The sequence below is a fragment of the Nesoenas mayeri genome (assembly GCF_963082525.1).
Source record: "Nesoenas mayeri genome assembly, chromosome: 16".
In the NCBI taxonomy this organism is placed as follows: Eukaryota; Metazoa; Chordata; class Aves; order Columbiformes; family Columbidae; genus Nesoenas; species Nesoenas mayeri.
In genome coordinates, this window is record NC_137562.1 from 1,803,561 (window position 1) to 1,829,755 (window position 26,195).

At 46.7% G+C, this 26,195-nt stretch overlaps 1 protein-coding gene across 1 annotated transcript in view; it reads right to left on the bottom strand.

Annotated features, from left to right (window-relative positions):
* The window catches only part of NDRG3 (NDRG family member 3), a 60,930-nt gene extending 41,114 nt beyond the window's left edge, over positions 1–19,816 (bottom strand). Inside the window, exon 1 of the mRNA XM_080354641.1 lies at positions 19,772–19,816. The gene's annotated coding sequence lies outside the window, so the exon portion shown is untranslated. The remainder of the gene's footprint in view (positions 1–19,771) is intronic.
* Between the last annotated feature and the right edge of the window lie 6,379 nt (positions 19,817–26,195).

Sequence of the window (26,195 nt, forward strand, 5' to 3'; positions counted from 1 at the left end):
GTAAGTAGTGCAGCCTGGATAAACCCACCTCAATGTGGGTCCAGAAACCATCGCAGATGTGTGCAAAGCTCATGGAGAACTAATATATTCTGCTCCTCAGCAGCTAAGACAACACAAGGGCTTCTGGTATCAGCTCGTTCAGGTAAGTGAAACCCTTTCATTGTGCTGTATATGGATATACATGTAAATCGCTTCTACTCATGTCTTTGCAGAGCAAAACCAAACTTCCCTTCTTACTTCATTCAAATTTGAATAAATGGATTTTGGCTATCAGAAAATAGTATACTTTCCTGCAAAAGGTTTCAACAGCAGCAAATCCAAGTTATCCACAAGACAGGGGAGAGACATTTTGTTTTACCACAGCAAATATATATTGTGTAGTATTAAATAATTACGTCTATTGAATATTAAAATACAGATGTATACAGACAACATTTAACTCTCAGGATGCAGTTTTATTATTTTAACCTGCACTAATTGCAGACTGCTGCAATAGGTGCATTCACCTGACATAAATTTTAAGAAAATACATATATTACTAAAATTATATTTTTATTATATGCTTTTCCTCCCTTCTTCCTCATCAATTAAATGCATCTTTCCCTTACCCACTTAGCACTGGTCCTGGGAGCTTCCCAGAACAGGCTCTTTCAGTTTGGCTTACTACTCACCCTGCACCATCTGAAGGACAACCTCTGCTCAAGCGTCAGTGTCCTTACCGCACAGCCATCCCAACTGCTGCTCTGCTGTCCCTGTCATCGCTTCCAGCCTGGGAACTGCCTTCCAAGCAGAAAACACCCTGTTGTGTGTCAGGCTGAGTTTCACTCCCCTCCTCAGGCAGCTGGCCAACACAGGAGAGGCAACTCAAATTAACACAGTTAAAACCAGTAATGGATATAGAGCCACTCAGAATCAATTCAGGATGTAATTTCATTATTCATTTAATATAACTGTGGGTTGCTGCCAAAAGGGATGTTCCTGTCCTTCCTCCCTCCCTGTGCCAGCCAGAAATCCCCTCCCCTCCTGCCCTTGCCACAGGTCAGATCTGTTCACTGCCTCCTCCGCTGCTTTTTCCAGGACTGAGTTTTCACTTGGGTCAGTGAGCTGACTGATGAAAAGGCTCTTTCAGCTCCTTGTGTACCACCTTTTTTTCTAAATCGGTCAGGTATAAAGACCTTTCTTTGAGATGTGGTTGTAATAAATCAGGATTATTTGGGCAGTGTTAGCTCTTCAGTTGAGTGGATACAGCACATGCTCGCGACGACGACAGATGATTCGCAGGGGCCTGCACTTAGCTTCACAATACGCTAAATCTAATTGAGATAAAGCATAAACAGAACGTAAAACAGAATCCAGCTTGCTAATCTGAGTTGCCCTGTTGTAGGGTGTTATTTCAGGATACAGAGGCGCTCAGGTTTCACCTCACAGCCCCTCTAAAGGAACACCAGCCCTGCAGCTCTCTGCTCCTCCGCGGCCCTGCAGCCCTGCCCTAGGCGCTGTCTGGCACGCCAGCCTGCAACGTGAGCAGATTTAATGCTGACTTTTTGCCAGGCCGGCTTTCTGCTGTTCTAGTGAACCGAATGAGCCTATCAGACAATCACAAGAACATCAGGACCAGTTCATCTAACGAGCTCTGGAGTCAGCTTCTAATCCTGCAGTGTAAGTTGCAGATCACATACAACATACAGCGTAGGCAAATATACAAACGAAGTAGTTAACTCCCTACAGTCTTCATGGTTCTCCCTGGATACAAGTAACCAGGGCTATAAATTAACATCATCATTAACTCATCAGCATGGGCATTCATGTTGTAAGTTTCCAAAATAGACAGAAGCCTTTTCATAAAACAGGTAACAATGTCTTATTTCAGAGAGGGTGGGAGCAGAGATGGGATGCAGGATTGCACCACGTCGAGCACCCTCCCTTATGAGGCACAGGAGAAGTTTGTAAACTCCTGCATGAACACAACAGAGAAAGGATGGAAATTGCCAACTGCTTCAGCAGTAAATCAAGACCACTCGGACGTCAGCTCCACAGGCAGCACCGGGACACGCTTGGGTTGGATCCTGGCCCTTCCTTGGGTGACGCTGGGCACACCAGGGCCCCAGGGACCTGCTTCTCAGAAGCGAACTGAAGCACAGCCCATTACAGTTCCACTTCTAGGAAGCATCATCCTGTAGAACATGTTACACTGGAATGGTTCTTTGAAGGATACTAGCCGAAGACCTGCTTTTCAATAGAAAGCACAAGACAATCAGGGTGAATGCTGTAGTGTGACAGAAAGCCACTAAATCTGGCTCATGGACACTCTATTTCAAGAAAAGGATAGATAGATAGATAGATAGATATATATATATATATAAAGGCAACTTGTCAAATAGAAAAAGCAACAAAACTAAGGAATCTTGCAAGGACACGAGACTGCTAAAAATGCTGTATGGGAAGCGCAGGTGACCCGCATGCCACTGTGCAGGCACAGAGACAGAGCCACCTCCTATACCAGCCCTGCAGGACTCGTAGGAAGCTGAAGGAGGCTGCCCCGGAAACGGCTGGAATTTAAAAGAAGTGGCAGCTTCGTCCAGATGAGCGAAACAGGAAACCCCATAAACCACAGCAAACCCAATGCAAATAGGAAACTAAAAGAAAGAATTCAAATGGTCTCTTGGCAAAGGATGATCAAACTGCTAGTTTGTGTTACTTGTTTACCCATGAACTGTATTACTCAAATGTGTCACAAGCAGGACATCAGCTACAGAGTATGTCACAGAGGCACCCCAAAGTCAGCTTTAGGCAGACAATAAGTTCCAAAACAGACTTTATTCTGGCTGGAAAAGTGCAGCCAATAAAGTGACCAGAAACAGGGTTTATACAATTAGTTAACAGTCCAACAACATAAAATAGAGGTTTGGATATCAGTTGAGGAGAGTCTGGATATCAGTTGAGGGTTCTCTCCACCCTTCTTCCACTCCCTTTCCTCATTCATCCCCACACTGACTGATGTTAGAATTTGTGTGGTCAAAGTTAGAAGCTGAAGCTACATAGTGAGTGAACTGGACCAGGTAAACGACTTATACCAAGAAAATAACAGGTGTTACAAAGGTAGGTTGAGTCTGCATGCTTTCACTGCAATCGCAGGTAAAAGTCATCTTTTCTTTTTTCCCTCACGCAAACTTCTCTAAACCAAAGTCCATGATGTAGACCAACTAGGAGTTCAGTTTCCAATTAGTCTTCCATTAAGAAATAGAAACTAAATAGTCTAAGTAAGGTGATTCCTATAAAGTGAAATTTGGTTTCATATACTTGGGACACAGAAGAACCTTCACAAGCTTTAAGAGAGTTTCACATCATGTATCGTAGAGTGGAAATCCATGGTACTACAGACACACTGACTAGGAGGTGCAGGTATTGTAAACAAAGCCCTGAAGATGTTAAAACACAAAGATTTTACTTTCAGAAGTAGCTGAAGATCTCGACACAAATGACTGAGTTTCAATACTCTAGTTCTGAATGAAGCTGAACCATCACACAGATGTCACATTTAACCCCTCCACGTTTAGAAAGCCTTGGTTACAACAGATTAATTCCTGATTTCATTCCCTAGGAACCAGGACAAGATAAGGAGGACACACCACACCAAGGCGACAGTGAAGGATAAAGCTGACTACACCAAGTCTAAAATTAACTCCTCAAGTAAGAAGTACTAAGAGAAATGTTCTCAGAAGCCTGTTCACAGCCTTTTCTGCAGGTGAAGATGGCATGGCCGAGACATTCCAAGGTTTCTGTTTACAGGGCCTGAATGCAATCACAGAACAACACAGGCTGGGTTGATCTCTGGGGGTCATTTAGCACAACCTCCCACTCCAGGCTGGATCCAGTTGCTCAGGGCCCTACAGATCTGAAGATCTCCAGGGATGTAGATTCCAGCACTGCACACCATTCCCATCACAAAAAGGGTTTCCTTTTATCCAGTGGGTACTCCCCTTGCTCTAAATGGAAGACAGATGCACAAACAATGAGATTTTTAACCTGAAAATATCACAGACCAGAATAAAAAGAAAAATGAAAATTCAAAAGTAGTGATTGTTACAGCCACACATCAGGCCTAGTTAAAAATTCCCTTTCTAAACCCATTTAATAATGAATAAGGAATCAAGAAGTCAGATACTTCACATTAAAGTTGTAGATGGAGCAGAAATTAATCTCCTGGTAGATTTTTCAGGGCAAATGTTAGTATGTCAAAATAACACGTTTAATATTAAATTGAGCCCTGCCTCTGAAAAATGTACTTTCTGGAATAAGAACACATGAAGAACTGCATGGGATCTGTGTAGCGCAAGACCTGGTCTGATATAGCTCAAGAGTGAACACCAAAGAAACAGCAAAAGAACAGCACCCAGCGCTACCTCCTCTGCTCACACAACACACACGCTTCAGATGAGCAGCGGCCCCTCTCAGGTCCTGTAGAAGCTTCTTCCCCAGTGCACTGAAACGCCGTTGTTCTTTCCGAACACACAAGGTTATTTATCCTCAGGCTTTGTCCCGCAGAAAAACTAGTAAGGCAACCTCACCCATGGCATCTAGTTTCGTGTCTCTTGAGGCTAAATCAAAGACTCTTTCCAACAGCTCTGAGCAGCCATAACTCCCAGAAGTCAGGGAGTGCTGTCCAGAGAAGGACGTTCCCAACGCAAGGCCCTTCGCAGCCAGCGAGTGTCAGGACAGCCGCCCTGACCCACAGCAAGGCTGATAACGCCTTCTCTAAAGGCAGCTGAGAGAAATTATCAAATGCCTTTACCTGGTTTTAGTATTTCCTTCCTGCAACATTACAGCACATTTCTTCCATATTAACCTTTAAGCAGAATTTAGTTTAAAGACACTGCTGATGCAGTAATCTGAGAAACAGAATGAGTGCCCTAGTTAGTTCTGGATTGATTATTCACTCCAATACTACTTTTTTTTTCCCTCCCTCTCCAAGCTTCATTGCCTTATACTTTTGGGAAATGGCAGATATGTTTACCTACCCCCATGCCCAGTATTGCAACATCACAGCCATGAATTCTAAATAAACCCTCCAAAGAGATTTAAAATGTTCTGAAGAAGCGTAGTCATACCTTAAGAATGTCATTAAGACAGTATTAGTCAGGTGAGCTGTAATACTAACAGGTGCCAAAACCAACTGTAAAGAATATCATATTAGTTTAAGCCACCATCATGGAAACAAAATGTAGATTATCTTTTGAGCCTCCTCCACATCAATTTAAGCTAATGAGTTTTAGCTGACTGGTGGGGAGCTCTAAGAGCACCCACAGAGCACAACACAATTAGTTCTCTGTTAAACCCCAGTAATGCAATTACTCCGGATAATACTTTACAAGCAAAACTGTGATAACCCACTATAGCAGCATTCCCCCTCGGGCACAGCCCCTGGGCAGCTCGGTCTCAGCACATGGACTGCGGGTCCCATGGAGCGTTATTGGGCAACACCGACAGAGCCCATCGCTCCTCTCCCTACTTTTTCAACCTCCACATAGCTCAAAGATTTGCAGATTGGGTGATATCTTTTATTGAACTAGCTGGAAATAACAAGCTTTTGTGACCAAAAGCCCTTCTCCAGGCCAGGAACAGATGTTAAATTGAAACACAAAGCACAATTCACCTGAGCAGTCTGTGAGTTACGTGATAACTCTCTTTAAGTAATGTTTAGCACAGTGCTCTAAAACGGCCTAAAATGGCAAGAAATTAATTTTAGCAATGAATATGTGAATATGTGTTTATTGATATGGAAACGGTGAGTGTCAGGAGGATGGAGCCAGGCTCTTCTCGGTGACAACCAGTGACAGGACAAGGGGCAATGGGTGCAAACTGGAACACAGGAGGTTCCACTTAAAGATGAGAAGAAACTTGTTCCCGGTGAGGGTGGCAGAGCCTGGCCCAGGCTGCCCAGGGGGGTTGTGGAGTCTCCTTGTCTGCAGACATTCCAACCCGCCTGGACACCTTCCTGTGTAACCTCATCTGGGTGTTCCTGCTCCATGGGGGGATTGCACTGGATGAGCTTTCCAGGTCCCTTCAACCCCTGACATCCTGGGATCCTGTGAACACAGCAAACCACAGGTAATAAACCACACACACAGCACTTGCACATTGGAACCATGTCCAGTTTCCATGAATCCAAACCCCTCTCCTTCAGTCTGTGCTTTTCTAAATCCTACAGAGCAATCCCAAAATAACACTAATGCCACTGGCAAGGATTTTATTGTATTATTTCTGTGGTAGTTGAAACTGGACCTAACCTACCCCATCGTTAAGAATATGCCACCGTCCCAACTCACTGTCAGACCAAGAGGATATATTAGCTCTTGCTGTCACAGAAGTTTTATTACTCCAATAACAATCCCAAAATACCAGCCACAAAGCTTGGCTGTATGTTGCAATCTGTACCAGCTGTGTTTCCCTTTACCAGGTAATTCCTCATAACTCTGTTGAGGAGTTGCACTGATTTTGCCCAATGAATAATGACCAGAGGGGCTGTTTCAGCCTGCCAGGCTTCATATCCTTACTCCAGCATTCAGAAGGATTTCTCTTACGAGCAGAGCTCTAGAGCTAAGCTTTCAAAGCCCTGTGACAGCGTTCTGATGAAGTGTTAACTGCAGAATAAATCAGCCTAAATCCAGGGAATTGTTCCAACAGATTAAAACCTCAGTGCCAAAGAGAAAGGAGGGGGTCCGGCTCCCACTTTATAAATATCTCACTTTGTTTCAATCCTGCCACCTGCTACTTTCATTTGGTGGTCTTAGTCCTTTCATCAGAAGAGACGGTGAGTAATGGGATCATATACACTTCATGCTGCTAAGGCCTCATATGCTCCCATCATATCCTCTTCAAAGATATCTTTTTGAGCCTGCAGAGTTTTGATCTGTTTAGCATTCTTTACAAGGAATTCATTTCACACCTTTGATCACTCTTGTCAACCTTTTCAGGATCTCTCCCAGTTTCACTCGGTCTGTAAGAGCGATGAGCCCAGCTCTCATGCGGCACTTGCACATGGGCGCATGATGCCTTTACACAGCATGTTTCCTGCTTTGATCACTATTATTTTTCCACAAGCATCAAATCTTCAATTTGTGTTTCCAAACACTGAGATAATAGTTCGCTACAACTGCCCATTATACCCCCCAAGTTTCATCTCTGACTGGAAAGCCAATGCAGAGCACATCACTACCCATACAGTGGAGGCTCTTCTCCAGCTGCATTACTTCACTACACTAAATCTAAAATGCTATTTCATCACTCAGTGCCATAAGATTTTTCCACGTTTCCTCCAAGCTAACTCTTCTGTTTACTAGCATAAATTTATTATTTTTAATCAACAAACAAACAGTCACCTTTCGTCCATCTATTTTTGTAACTTTGACTTCTTTGTGCTTTTGGCCTCCAGATCATTCTCTGGTTAACGCTGTGAAAACACCGTATAAAATAAATCTTCCCTCTGGTTATTCTTTACTCACCACATGTGCCAGTCATGCTTTCACAAAGCTTCATTACTTTCTGTTGACCACCAAGTGGCTCCTTTCGAAGGTGCAAAGTCCCAAACTGTTTAATGCTTCCTCCTCCTTCTTCTCATTCAACACCTTTGCTCTCTCTTGTCAGCTTTCTCTCTGTCTCCTAGTTCTCTTATACTCAAATAATTTGCCAGAATAATTATGATTATAATGAGCTCCAGTGTAGATTATTTCTACGTTTTACTGCTCTGTAGGACCATTTTTCTCGCTTCCTCAGGGACATATATCAGAGTTCCTTTTTAGAAATGTGCATTTGGCACTGCCACATACCTTCGTAAATGCGCGGGCAACCTTCCATGCAATGCCCTGCTTCCCCCACCAATCCTACAATTTGGAATTTTGTTAAAAACAATTTTTTATTACATCATTTTAAATCTAAGCTGCCCATATTCTATCCTCTTGACCTCAAGTTGACCTCACTTTTTTTTTAATTAGCCCTTTTATGTACATTTCTGCATTAGTGTATGAGCTCCAATAGGTTAGTGGCAGGTAGCTGCAAACAGAGAAAAGTGTCCATCCAGTGCAGCAGTCCAGCCCTGTGCTTCTCCGCCTGGTCAAGAGCGTCCATCACAAGAAGGATGCAGTAGGAACCATTACAGGCTCAGGCATTCATTTCTTTCAAAACAACACGTTAATCTGATTTAGTTTCAGTAGTTCATCGTAGTCTTTTTAGGCTGTACTCTCAGTTTTCTTGGACCCTTCAGGTAATGCTATTTATGTTGATATTATTCAACATAGTAAATGAAAAAAAAGCAGAAGAGATGAGTTTTATTCATCTGTCTGACCCCGCTGCCTGGCACAGGGTAACATGTGTCTCTAATTCCTTCACCAAGCCATGTACGCTGCGGTGGAGCGATGCCATTCCTCTTGGCATCTTCTGAGTCAGCACTGAGTAACTTTCCATTTAATGAAGCCACCAACACTTTCCATTGCAGCCTGATACGCTGGCACCCGATACACTCCTCCTGTTAAATATTACCTCAGATCAGTTCAAATGTTTCAGTTTTTCTTCAAATGAAGCTGCAATCAGGGCAGAAACGGGGAAAGAGGCAAGAGCTCCACAGCCACCTGCCCTGCAGTGACTTTGCAGCCAGACTGGACTGAAACAGAGAACGTCGCCTCCCCACCGCTGCCCTGCAGACAGATTGAAAGCTGTTTTCTATCTTCAATCACCCAATCAGCAGTAATAAAATGTGTTGCTCTTCATCCAGCCACTGCACAAGACAGCACAGCGATGCTGAGCCAGGCTCCTTCCTAGGCCAGCGGTGATGGCGATCACCAAACTGCGTTACCGCAGGCGCTCAGAGGAAGAGGCAGCAGCTGGCATTTTGGAGATGTGACTGCTTAAAAATGAGGAGTATACAGGTGTGCCAGTAAACCTGCTGCACAGAAATCACTGCAGTCCTCGTCTGTTTGAGAAGAGAAAGAGACCCCTCCTCCTTCTGCAGCTGCACTTGGGGACCCAGAGGCACCCGAGCCCCCACACCTCCTGCCCCCCACAGCCCCCCAAGTAAGGACCATTAACAAAGGAATGTTGTTTGTACAAAACTGATGACCTGATCCCAGCAGGGCGGAAGGACTGAGAAGCATCAGCCTATGAATCCTTCATGTAAAACAAAATCTCTTTTTGACTAATCCCGGAATGCAAACTGATTCCTTGATTTAAAATGTTAAGCCAGGGGGAAGGGTAGCCAAAGAGCCAGGAATCCAGATTTTAAATAAATTGATAAGGAGAAGGGGGTTGCTAGAATTAGATGAATGACACAGGTAAACTGAGGCAGCATTGGGTGGTCTGTAAACCCTGCAGTACCAACCAACGGGGGACAGGGGAGGGGGTTTGTGACTGGGATTTGGGGGGGACATAAACAGGGGCTTTTTGCGCTATTCAATGTGCCTGCCTTTATGTAGGACACCCAGTCTTGCAAAATTGTTAATAAAATCTGCTTTGCTGAGAGAGCCTGCCTGGGCAATTGGCAGCCGCTGCTGTTGGGAAACCTGGGCTTCTCTTCAAAACGCAAAAGAAAATTTGAGGAGTCTAGTGATTTAGAATAAAAATACTTCAGACTTCACTGGAAAAGTTTTGAAGAAATGTTTTGAGATCAGGATTTAAACTGTGAGCTTTTCCTTATTGACAGTTTTGAGAACAGTAAGACTATACTCAGCTAAATAATTTTGGGCCAACAAGGTGACTGATGATGGCGCCTACATAACCAGTTCATTTCAACACAGAGACATGGTAAAAATAGCAGCAGAAGTGTCATGTTTACAATCAATCCACAGTGCAGAATGATGTTTGAAGGCATTTAGTCTGATCTGAGAAAACATTAATACACCACATCAAAGAACTCAAACTACAGAAAGCAAGATACCTGCAGTACAACACTTCTCACTTCAGGCATTAATGCCTAGGTCACAAATTCAGCTTTCTGGTGCATATGTTTCAAGCCATTTCAATCCTTTTCCCCCCAACAATTATTACCTACCAATCAGACAAAGATTTATATTCTGGTGACCTCCATAAAAGGCTGAATAATATTTCTGCCTAAACGGTTCTTATTTTATAAAAATGAAGTACTGATGGTATTTCTCCTAACTTAATGTAAGGTTTTAAATTCATATTCGTATTCTACTATTAATTTCTTCAAAGGTTACTTTAGCACACTATATATATATATATATATAAATATTTGTAAGAGAGCACAAGCTTCTCTGGCTGTTTTGTTGTTTTCATTGTTAAGAAATTGCTGTCTTTATTGAAGAAGAATAAGCAATTAAAGTCAGGTGGGCTGGAAAAAGCAGTAATTACCTTGTGAAAGACCAAAGGAAAAACCTCCACTACCCTTGTACTACTGAGACAAAAATATCTAACTCTCACTGAACGCCTTCTTCATCTGTCTGCGATATCCTGAGCAATACCATTTTAAAAGCTGGTGTTTGACAGCTGTCCTGTGCTTGTTTTGCAACCTCAATAAAACATCTTTTTTAAACGAGTGAAATAAAAAAGATGAAGTTTTTTTCCAGAGCAAAGCAGCTCCCAGGACGGGAAGCCGAGGATGCTGTTTGCAGCTTGGCCATGTGTGACACGAGCACCCGGAGCCCCGTCCCTTCACGGGCACCTTCTGCTCCACCTCACGGCCCCACACATACACACACCCTTTTGGCACCACCAGGGGTTCTTCTCCCTTTGGGATATCACAGTTAATTAAAAAAACCCCACCAGGATGACAGATTTCTAAGAAGTCTTTAAGGGTCGCTGCATTGCCAAGAAAAACTGTGATCGGTGAGGAAATATTCTCTAACGCTTAAGAATACCACCGAAAATGGAACACGTTCACGTAGAACAGACACAGGACCCCCCTCCTGACTAACCAAATAGTGGGCTCTGCAAATTCTTTTAAAGACATTTTTATACCGGTGAGCACAGCAGCATATGCATAATTACAGTGGCCTAAAATTACCCTTGAAAACACTTCTTTTAGGCAATCACTCTCAGGCATAACAATAAAAGCCATTTCTCCCAGTGTAAGTGGAATGACTGTCAGAAGAGCCCGATGGTCCCACTGCTCCAGTGACCTGTCAGTCCGTGCTGGAGCTGTGGCCTCTGGGTGGCAAAGGGCTGAAACACCTGGACACAGGAGCTGTGAAGCCAGTAATCCCCTAGAACAGCACCTGCCAGGCTACCCGAAATAGGAGAGTCATAGCCAACATTCCTGTGCATCTGCAACGAATTCGTGAAGACAACATGGGAGTACACATCACACAAAATGTATCGGTTCATATTCAGTGTGCATGAAACAAACAAAAAAAATCCCCAAAACCAAACCCAACCCAGCAAAAAAGATTTAGTAAAAAAGGAGCAAGATGTCTCCATCAACATCTCATGCTGGAGAGGGGCCAGAAAGGCTGAGTGCATCCATACCCAGTCAGGTCACCCACCAAAGTACAGTTATTTCAGAAGGTAAGACATTTTGGGGGGGGGATGGTGCTCCTCATCCTCACATCTCCACCACGGAAGTTCAGAAGAACCAGATACTGCCCAAAGAAATCAGGTCAGCAAAGGCCTCTGACTTCCCTACAGGTTTGGGTGGAAACCTGAACACCGGCTGAGTGACAGGGAGGCTGCAGACAGTAACACCCCTGAGCAGGAATGGCACGTCCACAGAAAAATCAGCAACTACCGGCACAAAGCAGTCTGGACACATATCCTCACACTATGTGCAATGCATCCAGACAAGCATATATTCAAATACAATTAACAACCTGAGCTAAAGGACAACAAGATCGACCCAGCTTTAAGCCCCATTGGCTCCCTTTTTAAAGAGAAGCTGCAGCTCCAGCTGCAAGCACCACAATCAGCAATTGCACAGAAGTAACCCTTTTGGGTGTAGAAACCAGGAGAAATGCCAACAGTTTATATTTTCTAAGATCTGGAATGTTGCTGAAGAGATCAGGGAGAACCTTTTGCGAGCAAGAGAGATCACACAAGCACTGGGTATTTCCTGCAGCATCACTGGGAGCAGGACTGGAACTATGTGTTGTTTGTGGCATTTTAGTCCAAGTTTAGAAAAAAAAAGACACTTAGCTCTCCAAAGCCCCAAATCGCTTGAATTTTTTCCTGGAGGCGAGACGATTGGAACTTCTTCATTAACTCTTTTGTACAAAGCCACAACCTCCTCTGTGCTTTTCCATTCAACCCTGCTGGAAAATTCTAGCCCTTTTTGCAATTTAGAACTTTGTGTTGAAATCTTCATGATGATAGGCCAGTAACTGAAATATTACAGTTGACAGTCCTAGATTACTCTATGCTGGCTCCTTGATCATAATCATTCGATGATATGACACAGTAGGAATGAGTATGGCACCAAACACCACAAAGTGACAAATGTGGCAGCTGTAGCCAGAGAGACAAGACAAGGACCCAGCACTCGCAGACACAAGTGAGTGCAAGGTCTCAGCAAGGAGACATCTTCATGGACAACCTTCTGAACAACTCCTCGTCCCATTTGTTTCTTCCAACACCATACCAGCAGCTACAGCATTTAATTTAGGTAGGTATCATAGCGTGTAAAATGCTGAAGAATTAACACGTGTCCCTTTGAAGCGATGTTCTTCCTGCAGCTCCCAGGTTTTCCCCAGAGCTCCCAGCAGCACAACCGCACTCACCTCGGTGGGGACAGAACTGAGGGGCCACTCGCTGCCAGGGGATCTGGCAAATTATTTTACGGATTAGCCAAATATCAACTGGATGCAATACCTGCTGGGTGTTCCATCCGTTTACTGCTAGAAGCAACCAAAAACACTTAGGGCATACGAGGTCTCTTACTCTTTTTTTCCAATAATGAATGTTTCCAATGAACTATTTTTCTTAAAATGTGATGAAAGCATAATTTTGTTCTATGGCTGAGCTATCCATGTGCAGATCTTCACTAAGCCCTGTGTCCTTCTGTCAGCCCATGGATAAAGCTCAACTGCACTGTGAGATGAGAAAAAAATCTTCCCTGGCTTTCCTGAGGACTGTAAGAAATATATTGGGTAACCTCTTCATCCAAGCTGAAGAGAAAAAGAAGTTGAATTTGTAACAAGGGCTATTTCTTTGACGAAAACCATGTGAGAAGGAACTACATGAGCAAAATAGCAAAGGTGGAATATCATACAATGGTTAAAAACACTTCTTTCATTCAACTGATGAGCGTGTGCTTGCTCAACAGTCCCAGCACCGTCACGTTAATTCTCCAGCCACGGCAGAGGCAATCCATGCAGGACCTGACCTGGCAGCACAGAAAAGCAGATTAAACCACTCCCCAAGCCCCCACTTTGTACCATCTGGAAAATAAAGCACAAAGCCATACACAAGCCCTCCTTCTCTGCAAGGAAATACACGAATCCAAGTCATATAGACATAATTATGTAAATCAAGCTTTTCTTTTTGTTTATGCAAAGGTAGAAACACCTGTGCAAACTGAAAAAAACCAGACCTTATTGGCTAAGCAATACTTTTCAGGTCTACCACAGTCAAAAGAAACTGTTAGAAGCATCAAACCTCAGCACTCCATACAAGGACAACCCAAGAAACCCCTCTGCAGAAAATTTTTATTATGTATGACAACAGAACTGGTGAATCTGGATATGCATTTTCAAGAACAATACTTGAAAAGCCTATTTTGTGAACAGAAACTTCATTAAAGACCTATATTCTTTGTATTTAGGAAATCTAAATGTACCTCAATCCCAAATAACTATAGCATTTACAAAATGCTACAGCGCATCAGTAGCAAAATTTGTGAATTTCCAGTTACATATTTTAAAAATATTTATGATGCAATTGTTCCTAATAAATTAAAGTCCACATATAGGATAAAAAGTGTTACTGGATTGCTGTTAATTTACATAAATGTACTAAAAAATCCCTTCTTATTCACTTTGTTTAGGGAATTCCAGATATTAACCCACAGTCAGATTGTTGTATAGTGAAAACATCCAAGAAGCAGGCACAAAATCAATCAAATTAGTACCTGGGTGCAGTTCACACACCAAGTGATACTAATCTAACTACAGCATCAAGTTTTGATGTCAGTTTGCAGTAACAAGTACAGGGCTGTGCACAGACACACGGCCTCTGTCTGCACTACGGCTGAGACTGGATCGTCACAATTTCAACCAGCAGCAGCGAGCACAGAAATACAGAGTGATCTCACTGAACTGGTGCTGAGGACATCCACACATCGGTGTACCAGCAGTGCAGCGATGCTACATCAGTGTTAACTGGTAATTTGTTGGGCTGGTTTGCAGCCTGCAGTCCCTGCGCAGCAGCACCGCTGGAGGGGCCACAGGACAGCGCTGTGAGGACAGCGGTGACACCCAGGGGTACAGCGGGGACAGCAGCACCAGAACGCTCAGGAGCTTCTGACTGCTCCCAAGTAGCAAGTGACAAGACCAGAGGAAACGGCCTCAAGTTGCACCAGGAAAGGTTCAGATTGGATACTAGGAAAAAACTCTTCCCGGAAAGGGCTGTGGGGCATCGGAACAGGCTGCCCAGGGCAGTGCTGGAGTCACCATCCCTGCAGGGGTTTAAAAGGCGTTTAGACAAGGTTCTCAGGGACATGGGTTAGTGCCAGAGTTAGGTTAGGTTATGGTTGGACTTGAAGATCCTGAGGGCCTCTGCCAACTAAAATGATTCTATGATTCTATGAACTTCAGCGGCTCTGCAGCTGAAGGATAAATGGGAAAGCCCTCGCCTGGACTAATAACCAACTGAAAACAGATGATGGAGGGAGACGTGCAGGAGCCTTCTGCAGTGCTCTTCTATCCGCTGTGTTCACAAACAACCCGGGCAAACGGGCGAGGAGTCCAAGTCTCCCAAGGATATAAGCTCTTCTGACAGTAACAAGAAGGGCTGACTGAAGACCCACAGAAAAACCCTGTGAGACTGAATCATTGGGAAATAAAATAACAGATGAAATTCAGAGCAAATAAAGCAGCCGTTTAAAGAAAAATGATCCTAATTTCACATATAGAGTGATGTGCTCTAAACTCATCATTAATATTCAGAAAGTCTTGCTGGAGTCATGACAGGCTGATAAAAGCACCAGCTCACAGTCATTCAACATAGAAAGAAAAACATAAAGTTAGGAAATTATTAGTAATTAAACAACCATATAAAGCTACAGAATGTCTGCAGCTTAAATCCTGGACGCAGAACCTGTTCCTTCATTTCAAGAGGACACAATGGAAGGGGAAAATATTTTTTAAAAGGAAAGAAGATTTGAAAAGATGAATAATGAGGAATAATCAATTAGGCTAGGGTTCTTTTGCCTGGAAACAGAGATTACTGCAGTGGCATATCACAGAAGCCTATAAAATCATCGTTGCATGGAGAAGGTAAACAGGGATCAGTTGTTCATTGCTTTCAAACAATACAAAAGCTACAAGACATAAAATGAAGCTAGCTGCTGTCAAGTTCAAAAGAAAGCAAGCAGAGGCAGTCAGCACCTACAACATTATTTTGTGCTCTGGAAGGTCTCCCCTGGGACGTGTCAGTGCTCTACATTTAAATGGACCAGAGACATGGGAAGTTCACAAAAGAAAAATACATTAACCGTGAACAAAATAAAAGCAAATAACATCTACCTCTCGACATCCTACAGCTGAGGAGAGACAAGAAAGCGATCAGATAAAGGTTTATATAATTTGCCCTGATCTTACGCTCTTCTCTTTTTGGTCACTGTCAGGAAAGAACAGTGGACTAGATGGTTCCACCCGATTTTATGGCTGCTCTTACACTACAAAAATCAATTCCGTCTCCAGTACTCCTCAGTCCTTCTTTGAACTCACTCAACTTGCTCATCTGGCAAATGCCAATCGTCTGGGGAGATGAGGACACAGAGGCTGGATTAGTGCCCTGCTTATTTAGCAAACTGAACTGGTCAGGAGAATGCCCAGTAAATGCTGGAGATGGCAGAAAACAGGGCAAGAATAGGATAAGTCCTTTTGCTTGCCAGCCAGATCAATCTAAGATGTAACACACAGCTTCATCACAAAATACAGACAAAAAGGAAGCAGCATATTGCATATATCCTCTGTTCAAACACAGAGCAAACAGCTACAATTCCAGCTTTAGTGGGAAAAAAAAAAGGGCCAGTTTCACATTTTTAATCCATCTGGTAATTACAAAGACAGTCTGGTTTATACAAGAACGAACAGTAAAGGTTACTTTAAAATTAAACATCACATTTATAACTTCTACTATATTTATACTATATAAAGTAAGGAACACCCCTCCAGCAAACTAAAACCCGCTGTAAATACAGAAACTCATCCAAGTCTGGTGAGAATGACAGCCAAATGAAAACAAAGCTATTCCTTCCCATGGCATCAATTTGATTACTACATTAAATTGTGCTGCATCAGTCACAGAAGCCAAGAGGATATGACCAGACACAAAAAGGTGAATGATCAATAAGAATATACTATTAAAAATCTAGCAAGTCCCATTTACAATTCAGAATTTATGAGAACAGAACTGAAGACCAAGTGAGATTATTAGAATTTCTTATCAACCCAAATTCGCACAGTAGAAGGCACAAGCATCCAGTCCATCCCACGTCAGGACCAAATTACAACTGCTTTGCTTAATAGCTGACCTAATCTGGCCAGAATACTGAGAATTCCCTGGGAAAAGCAACACAGAATTTTATTATTCCCCCCAAAACACATTCACATTAAAATGAGACCACTGAGATGCATCAAGACAAATATCAGGAACATTTTCTTCAAAACCGCACAGAGAAACAGCAGCAAAACACTCCTGTTCTCCTTTAGCTACTGTAGATTAAGCCAGGCTGTAATAATTACAGACACAAATAGCCTTAACCAGTACTGCGCAACTGTCCAACATGGAGCTTAAGAGTCGTGCACAGCAGAGACACCTTTATTTGTATCCCAGACCCAGCTGACAAGCGATGAGCCCAAGATAAACCCCGATAACGGAGGGTTACGCTACAGAAATAGAACTCACTGTGCGATCGGCTTTACCTTTTTCCAGGAAGCAGCAGTGGTGGTAATTCAGCTGAGCTGTTGTTTGTGAGAATGACAATTAAATAATTAATAATAAATATCCCTATTCTGTTACATATGAAGACCCAAATGCCCCCAAAATTTTAAGCTGATTTGCTTTCTGCTATTTTTTTTTAATTTTTGTGCTTAGACTATATTATGACCACATTTTTTTGAGTTTCTTACAGAAAATACCGTACCTATATGTTACTACTTTGCTCTAACATCTACCTTGAGCATGCAACACAGTAATGTTTAAGAAAACTGTCCTAGAAGCATTTTTAAGAAAATTTCCTAGTATATCTTTAAGGAATCAAAATATATGTTGTATGTAATGAAGCCTCTGAAATCTAAAGGTACTCCTACATTTACGTTTTCCAATGAAAAACACTTAAGATGCTGTCATGTATGATCAATGTTAACTATGAGCTGCAAACAGAAGCACTGGAGGACCCTCCTGGTTGAACCACAACGAAGATTTCTGAAGGTGATCTGAGATGATGAAAATGCAAATTAAACAGGTTTGTTAATTTCAATTAGTTTTTAACCTTGGATACAAAATGAATAGCTAGGAATACAACTACAGCCTTCAATAACGCTGCTTCCAGCAGTTGGATAATTTTCATTTTAGAACATTTCCAGCTTTTACATTTGCAAACATTTCAATAGAAGTACAGTCCACACTAAGTTTCTGCCCTCAAGATAAATTTCAGTGCCTCATGTGCCACATAAACCATGTTTCAAAATCCCAAACAAATAACTGAAATTGGAACAGTCTTTGCCAGTCCTGAGCCCTCTCCACAGGCCAGTAATCCACATGAACCCTAGTGACTGTCCTTCAGGAGTCTGTCTCCAGTTCAGTGAGACACACGGTTGGGAAGCTCCGCTCCCCTGATCCAAGGAAATTATTATGCTAGAGAAGCTCCACACTGATTTTAAACTCAGCTCTTAGAATTTACATTACCTTTTTACTCTTCACCACAGACCGATATGCTGGTGCTAACCACGGTTTGACACGCTCCAGGATTTGGAAGACTGTTGTCTTCTTGTTTCTACAGAAAAGGCAGAAGCCCCCAAGTCCTCCCGTCTGAACATGGGAGACTCACAAGCACGCCTGACACAGGAAGCACAAGTGGATTCTTCTCAGTTTGTAACTCCCATCTTCTCATCACCTCAATATTCAAGCACAGAAACTCTTCTGGGTTTCCCAGATGCAACACACTGACATTTGTCAGACCTTTCCTATTCTCCAGAGTAAACACAGAATCCCAGAATGTCAGGGGTTGAAGGGCCCTGGAAAGCTCATCCAGTGCAATCCCCCCATGGAGCAGGAACACCCAGATGAGGTTACACAGGAAGGTGTCCAGGCGGGTTGCAATGTCTGCACAGAAGGAGACTCCACAACCCCCCTGGGCAGCCTGGGCCAGACTCTGCCACCCTCACCAGGAACAAGTTGCTTCTCATATTCAAGTGGAACCTCCTGTGTTCCAGTTTGCACCCATTGCCCCTTGTCCTGTCTCTGGTTGTCACCTGAAGAGCCTGGCTCCATCCTCCTGACACTGCCCCTTTCCATATTGATCCCCATGAATGAGTCCCCCCTCAGTGTCCTCTTGTCCAGCTCCAGAGCCCCAGCTCCCTCAGCCTTTCCTCACACGGGAGATGCTCCACTCCCACTGGACTGGAGCGAACACAGGCCACTGAGTCACCTCAGTTCCACTGCAAACTTTGACGGTGACCCACACGATATGACCTCACCGTGTCACAACCTCATCACACACTGGTTCCAGATTCTTTGACCTCCAGAGGAACCAAACAAGGGCTGTGACACCAGGTCCCCCGGCAGCTCCGCAACCCAAGGCCGAGCCAGCCCTGGCCCTTCCTGGGAGCCACCACAGCCCCTAACTTGTCCTGGAACGCCGCGTCTCTGTGACACACGTCATAATGACCATTTTTAAGATAGTAAAAGCACCTGACTTTGCGACAATGTTTTGAATTACTCCGTGTAACTTACATTAAATACAAAATAGCAGCAGACATTGGCCTAAAGTAATGACGCATGAAAAAAAAGTTTTGCAGACTATTCCCTTCCTATCCACATGGTAACAAGACTGTACTAAATTAAAGAAAAACACCATGTTCCTTGTGCAAAATAAATAATACAACTGAGAATGCCGAGATCTGAATACCAGAAAGAAAAGCTACAAACGAGAGCAAGCAGAAAGCCCAGAGCCCTCCAGTTCCTTATTTACATGAAAAACACCTCTGCGATAAACCCAGGGGCAGTTTCGAGGCATTCCTCCTTTTCCCCAGCGCAGCCCGGCATGACGAGGGATTATTTCCCTCACCAGCTCCGAGCGAGCGGTCCCGTCCTCTGAGCAGCGACCGCCTCAGCGGGACCCGCCCGGGAGCAGTCCCGGGAACCCCGCGGGGTGCCCACCCGGGGAGCGGCGGGAGCGGCCGCGGGGCGCTGCGCTCGGCAGGACAGACGGTGCCCGAGGGCGCGGCCGCCGCACCGGCTCCCGCAGAGCCGCCTTGTGGCACCTGCCGCCCAACGGCAGCCGAGCGGCTCAGTGCCGCCGCGGCGGCGCCCGCTGGGCGCGGAGGACGCGCGGGGCCGGCCCGGGGGTGTCCGCGGGCGGCCGGGGGGCCGCGGCGGGGCTCACCTGGACCGCAGGTACCTCAGCAGCTCCGACCGCCGCGGCATGTGCGGCTCCCTGCGCGTGCGCGCGGCGCCGCGGGACCGCGCCTGCGCACGGGCCACTCCGGGGTCGGGACTACAGATAAGATGGCGGGGGGGTGGGGGGTGAGCGATCGCCATCTTGGGGGTTGTTCCTCTGGCACCGCGTACGGTCCGGAGGGCCGGCCCGGCCCTGGCTCTGCCGCCGCAGCAGCGCCAGCGGGGCCGGCCTGCCCGCGGCTCTGGCGCGAAGCGCGTGCGGGCCCGGCTCTGCCCTGCGGCCTCTCTCCGCCCTCACAGCGATCACTGGAAAGCTCCGAGCAGGAGAGAACGCGCTGCCAGCAGAGCCCCGACCACACAGCCCAGTCGGCGAGGTCGGGGCAGCAACTCAGCCCAGGGCGCTGAAACCTGGGTCACCAGCCCCTGAGACAGGCGAAGTGCGGCTCACACAGAGCGCTGGCACTGTCCTCGGAGCCTGGAACACCTCCTGTGTGGTTTTGTTGGTGCTGGTTTTGTGGTGTTGGTTGGGGATTTTTCTACCCCCTCCACAGGTAACACTAAATTCTCAACAGGCCAGACAAATGCGCCGTTTCTTCCCCCGCTGGAGGTTCTGGCAATGTGCAAGTGTGAGTGCTGGGGGAGCCCTCCCCAAGGTCAAGGTCATACCTGTGTCTCTGTCCCCGCTGCCTGACTCCATTGCCACGCGGGCAGCCGGACGGAATCCCAGGATGTCAGGGGTTGAAGGGCCCTGGAAAGCTCACCCAGTGCAATCCCCCCATGGAGCAGGAACACCCAGATGAGGTTACACAGGAAGGTGTCCAGGCGGGTTGGAATGTCTGCAGAGAAAGAGACTCCACAACCCCCCTGGGCAGCCTGGGCCAGGCTCTGACACCCTCACCAGGAACAAGTTGCTTCTCATATTCAAGTGGAACCTCCTGTTTTCCAGTTTGTATCCATTGCCCCTTGTCCTGTCACTGGTTGTCACCAGCAGAGCCTGGCTCCATCCTCCTGACACTGCCCCTTTCCATACTGATCCCCAGGAATGAGTCCCCCCTCAGTGTCCTCTTGTCCAGCTCCAGAGCCCCAGCTCCCTCAGCCTTTCCTCACACGGGAGATGCTCCACTCCCTTCAGCATCTTGGTGGCTGCGCTGGACTCTCTCCAGCAGTTCCCTGTCCTGCTGGAACTGAGGGGCCCATGGAACGCACAGCAAACCCCTCGCAGCGCCCTCTGGACTGCCTGTGCTGTCCTCTGCCGCCTGCGGTCTTTTTTCCCCTCATCAGGAGCCTCTCCAGGTGGAAACACTTGCTTCCCAGCATAGTGTGACAGCCCCAGCACTTCTCACTTTACCCTGGGTAGGGCACTATCCCAAACCTCTAAAAACAAGGTATTGCCCAAACTTAGTCCATACTCTGGTTTCTGGTGCCATCCAGTGGTCCTACACGCTGCTTCTAACTGTGTTCTTAAATAAAGGCTGTTAATGAATAGCAACGGAGGAGGGGAGGCAGACCCGAGACAGTACATGGATGAACTGTTCCCGAGTGTGTTCCCAGTAGAAAAGACAGCAGAGCACTGGACCATCCTGCCACTGGGGTCACCCAGCCCTACATGGAGGTGTGTAAAATAATCAGCTAATTAAAACACGAGCGATAGAAGACAGCCTGTAAGAAAATGCATGGTGCAGTGTAATAAGGAACTGATGAAATGCTTCTAAAACAGAGCTTGTATTTGAGCTCCTGAAGCTCAGACACTAGTGCCACTCGGTCCCAGCACAACACTTGCTTGTCTACGGGACACCCGCGTGACAGATCCCATGTCTAACCCAGCGGGGCAGCAGCTGTCCTGGTCCTCCCTGGGCTGGAGCTGGAGCTGGCACAGGCAGCTGTGGGCAGTGGTGGCTTTCTGGACAAGCAGGGTGGAGGGATGATGCTCCCAGGTGGGGTGATGATGCTCCCAGGTGGGGTGATGGTGCTCCCAGGTGGGGTGGGATGATGCTCCCAGGCATTCTGCCCAGCCGGGTGCCAGCAGGGGCAGAGGCAGACCCTGGGAGGAGCAGCTGGACACGGGTGTGTTGATGAACTTCTCTGTGAGGCCCAAGGTCAAGATGACCCCCATTTCTGTCTATTCACTGTCCAAACGCATGGAGGTTCACACTGAGAGAAAACTGGAAAGGTTTTTGAGAAGCCAGCTGAAGCCTTTGCATTGCTTTTTACCACAGAACAGCTTCAGGCTATTCCCTGGATGAGATTTTTCTTTACTGGGAATGAGTCAGCCAGAAAATCTGTTTCAAACTGAAGGAGAAGAAAACTCAAGATAAATTGCTCGTAAGAAGAAATTGCTAGCACTAGATCATACTCGCTCCTGTGTTGTAGACTAAACAAGAAATTAGTCATCTACCTGCTTACGAAACCATAAAACGAAATGTCCTGGATATGAGAGGAATGGGACACGGCAAATATGATTCCACTTTTTAAATTGATTTGGGGAATTACAGACCATTGATCAAGTTTAGTGTCTCTATCAGGCAAATGTATGGAAGCTATACCAAAGAATGGAACTGATAGAAATATGGAAAAAATATGGTAAAATAGGGATGAGTCACGACGATTTTATAGAGGAGAAAGTGGTGTGGCAGAGAGGCTGAAGGTCCCAGCGAGTGAGGACAGGAGTCCAGCCGGGTCCCAGCAGACAGAGCTGAGCCCTGTGTCCCCTCTGGCCGCGCTGCTGCTCCCACCCGCTCTGCTCAGCGCCCGCCTCGCCAGGGCCACGGGTGGCAGCACCCTGGGGTTTAGTCGAGGTGCGCAGGGCGATGTCCCCTGCCTGCAGCTCGCAGTACTGGGCGAGGAGACACCAGTGACTCCAGACCAAACCACCTCAGATGAGATTTGAAAATGAGCCATGAATTTTAGAAGGAGATTTTTGGAGAAAGAGTTGAAAACGGCATCGTTACTTCCCCATTCTCACTTCAGTTTAAGTATAATAATATCACATCCCAGTTATCACTGTCTGCAAGATAAACCACAACAGGGCTTCTTGGAGAACGTATCTAATAGGCCAGAGTTAATACCCCAATTAGCGGATGGGTGACATTCTCTAGCATGCAAAAAGGCCTTACATTTAAAAAAAGCCTTTTGTTTTTGTTCTTTGAACGCCAATGGCCTTTCTCTGATATTGTCTTTTCTTGGAGAGCTGTGGTTCCAAGAGTGGATGAGACTGCTGAGCGCCACTGTCTTCTGCCTGGTCAGCCAGGCCTGTGTTTTGAAAGCAGCCCATAAAATCCTCGAAGGACGGGACAAACACAGCTAGCACAACGTGATCCTGCAAAGCGGTGATTACAAGTGGTTTCAAGCTCAACTGACGGCTGCGGCCAAGAGAATCCTCACCTCACACCAACCCCAGCTTTCTGTTTCTAGTGCCCTGGCCCAGCTCTCTTCTCGCAGCTCATGTGGTCTTTCCCCAGAATCCCTTTGGGGTTATTGTCCCCACACACATGCTCCTGGGAATTTGGCATTTAGTTCTGGCTTTCCATATCTGTGGGATGCGTGCCTGCGTTCTGCACAGCACAAATACCAAAAGCTGCCCCAGGAGCAGTGGCTGGTCGCCCAGCTGGCTTGAGGCAGGCTTGGGCCCTCCTTTGCACGGCTGGGGTGGGGTGGGTGCTGTGGGTCACCCCACAGGCCTGGCCCCGAGCCCCAGCCGTGTGCGGATTGTTCGCTCCCCACAGGCTCAGGACTGCCCGGCAGACCCGCAAACTGTGCTCCCTGCGCTTCCCTCTTCTCCTTGTTTCATTTCTTTCCGTTTGCATTTAAACTTTAATTATTAAGTTCACCTCTTATTAAACCATCGTCTCATGGATACACTTTTATATATATTTATGTTTTGCAGATTTTAAAAAACAAAAGCGCTTCTGTATCCATAGAATATATTTGTACATATTTGTACAGCTTTGCACATGTAGGGATAGTGTCTACTACCTGCCCTGGGTTTGTGCTCGCTGCGCCTGTGCAGGTGTTCGCTATGACCCTCGGAAGAAAGGTGCTCCAGCTCTGGGAGCAATCAGTTAAAATATTCTTAACTGGAGGGAACGTGAAGTAGAAAGAGGACAGCACAGGCAGCCTTATGCCCCTGCCATTGTGGTCATCAGGGTCTTACAGGGTTTTCCCTGAAGTAAAGAACTCCACCATTTCTGCAGTTAAGCAAAAGGCTGTTTAATGAAAACAAGGTGCTTCACTTCAAGGTAAAGACAAAGACTGGCAACAAATTGGAACCACAAGGGAGATGAGTTGACTCAAATGAGCAAAATAACAATAAGGAACTTTTAAAAACTTGTGTGGTATTGTTTGGGAGAATGGCTGCGTCAAAGATTAGGTCACACAGGTAAAGCAGCACTGCATTGTGCTGCCCAGAGCAAGGGCTGGCCCCGGGGCAGGAAAACTTGTGAAGCTGCTCTCACAAAATGCACTCAATGGAGACTGAGATGACAGACAAATCACCCTGCTAAAGTGCCCGCCCTGTGTATCAACCAAGGAGAAACCTGATGGTCTGGTCCCTTTCCAGCTCAGGTGCTCCAGGGTTCAGGAGGTGAGGGCTCAGGACAGTGGCAGAGGAAGGTGGTGATGCAGTGATCAGACAGCACGGCGGGGAGGCAAGACGTTCACTGTGGGCATCATCAGAGTTGAGAGGAGGGGAGAACCAAGCCTGTGGATGGCAATGGAAGGCTTAAAGCCAGGAGAAGCAGCTGAGTTGGCCATCCCAGAGAGATCTTGGTTAATGCCAGGAAGCGCTTTTGCTGCCTCTGACAACAAAGTCAGTGTTGAGGGAGCTGGGAAATGCCGGGGCTGCTGCTTGTGGGCAGCAGTTGCTGAGCGACCTCTCTGCTGTTTCTCCCTTGCCCAGGGGGCACATTCGCTTCCCCCCGCCCCCAAAGCACCAGAAGCTCCTGGCCCAAGAGACCACTATGGTCATGTTCCCGCCCTCGGTGGACAGACAGGGCCGTGACCAGTGAAACGCCTCGGCTGAGAGAAGTTTCTGGAGTGCTCCCATAAAAGAGCCCAGCTCGGCTCCTCCTGGGTCCTGCGTGTGTCCTGGGGTGCGGCCCCGAGCCTGCGTGTGCCTGTGGGTGCCCAGCAGAGCCCTTTGCCTGGGGCAGGAGCAGCTGTCCCGGGTCTTTACAAACATGGGCTGCGACAGCCCGGTGCTGCAATGAGGGCAGTGAGGTTGAACCAGGCAGCTCCCGGGGTGGGTGGGGAGATGGGGAGCAGGCGGATCGGAAAGGTTGTACCCTCTGAGTACCTCAGCCCATGGGGAAAGGAGGAGGGATCATTGCAGCCGGGAGCGAGGGCTGGGGAACTGGGGTCAACGGGGGCTGCGTTCCCTGTGTTTTGGAAGAGACCCCACAGGGGTATGCCTGGTAGGCTCTTCGTTACTCAAATGAAGTTTTTGTTTGACTTCTCTGTGTCTTTTTCCGAACACGGAGCTCTAGCGAAGTGAATTCCTGTAGAGCGGCCTCTGGGTACCCAGCACGGCGCTCCGTGTGCCCTGGGTGCCGGGCTCTGCGTTTCCCTGCCCCGGGAGCTCCTTTTCTCCTTTTTTCTTTCTTGGGACAAGGAATGTTGGTTTTAAACCAAAGAGGAGATCTAGACTAGATACAAGGAAGGAATTTTTTTACAATGAGAGTGGTAAACTGCTGGCACGGATTGCCCAGATAGGTGGTAGATGCCCCTTCCTTGGTAACATTCATGGTGAGATTTCATGGTGCTCAAAGCAATCTGAACTATATAGAATAGAGTAGACTAGTAGAATAGGCTTTCTGGTATCAAGAGGTGTGCGTTGTCTTTCTTTCCGGTTGAGGAGGATGCTGCTTTGCTTCACAGCATCACAGGAGAGTTGAGGTGAGAAGGGGCCTGTGGAGATGACCCCTCCAAGCCGGGCCAGGAAGGGCGGGGGCCACAGGCCTGTCTAGCTGGGCCACCAGACGGGCCTCACGCGGGGCGCTGGGCAGCAGCGGGGCAGCGTCACGGCAACCAGTGATGTGACAATGCGGCAACGCCGTGATGCCACAATGGCGAGTGCTCTATAAAGCCGCTCGCCGGGAGAGCGGCTGTAGCATCTGCTGCCGGGTGCCTCTGGAGCGACAGGAGCCAGCGAAGGACGCAGCTCTAGGAGAGCTCTTGGAAGGAGCTGTGGAGCACAGTCTGACTGCTGGAGTCCCAAAGGCAGACGCGGTGCTGAGTGCAGGAGCTGTGCAGCGCAGTCTCACCGCTGCTGTCCCAAAGGCAGACGCGGTGCTGAGTGCAGGAGCTGTGCAGCGCAGTCTCACTGCTGCTGTCCCAAAGGCAGACGCGGTGCTGAGTGCAGGAGCTGTGCAGCGCGGTCTCACCGCTGCTGTCCCAAAGGCAGACGCGGTGCTGAG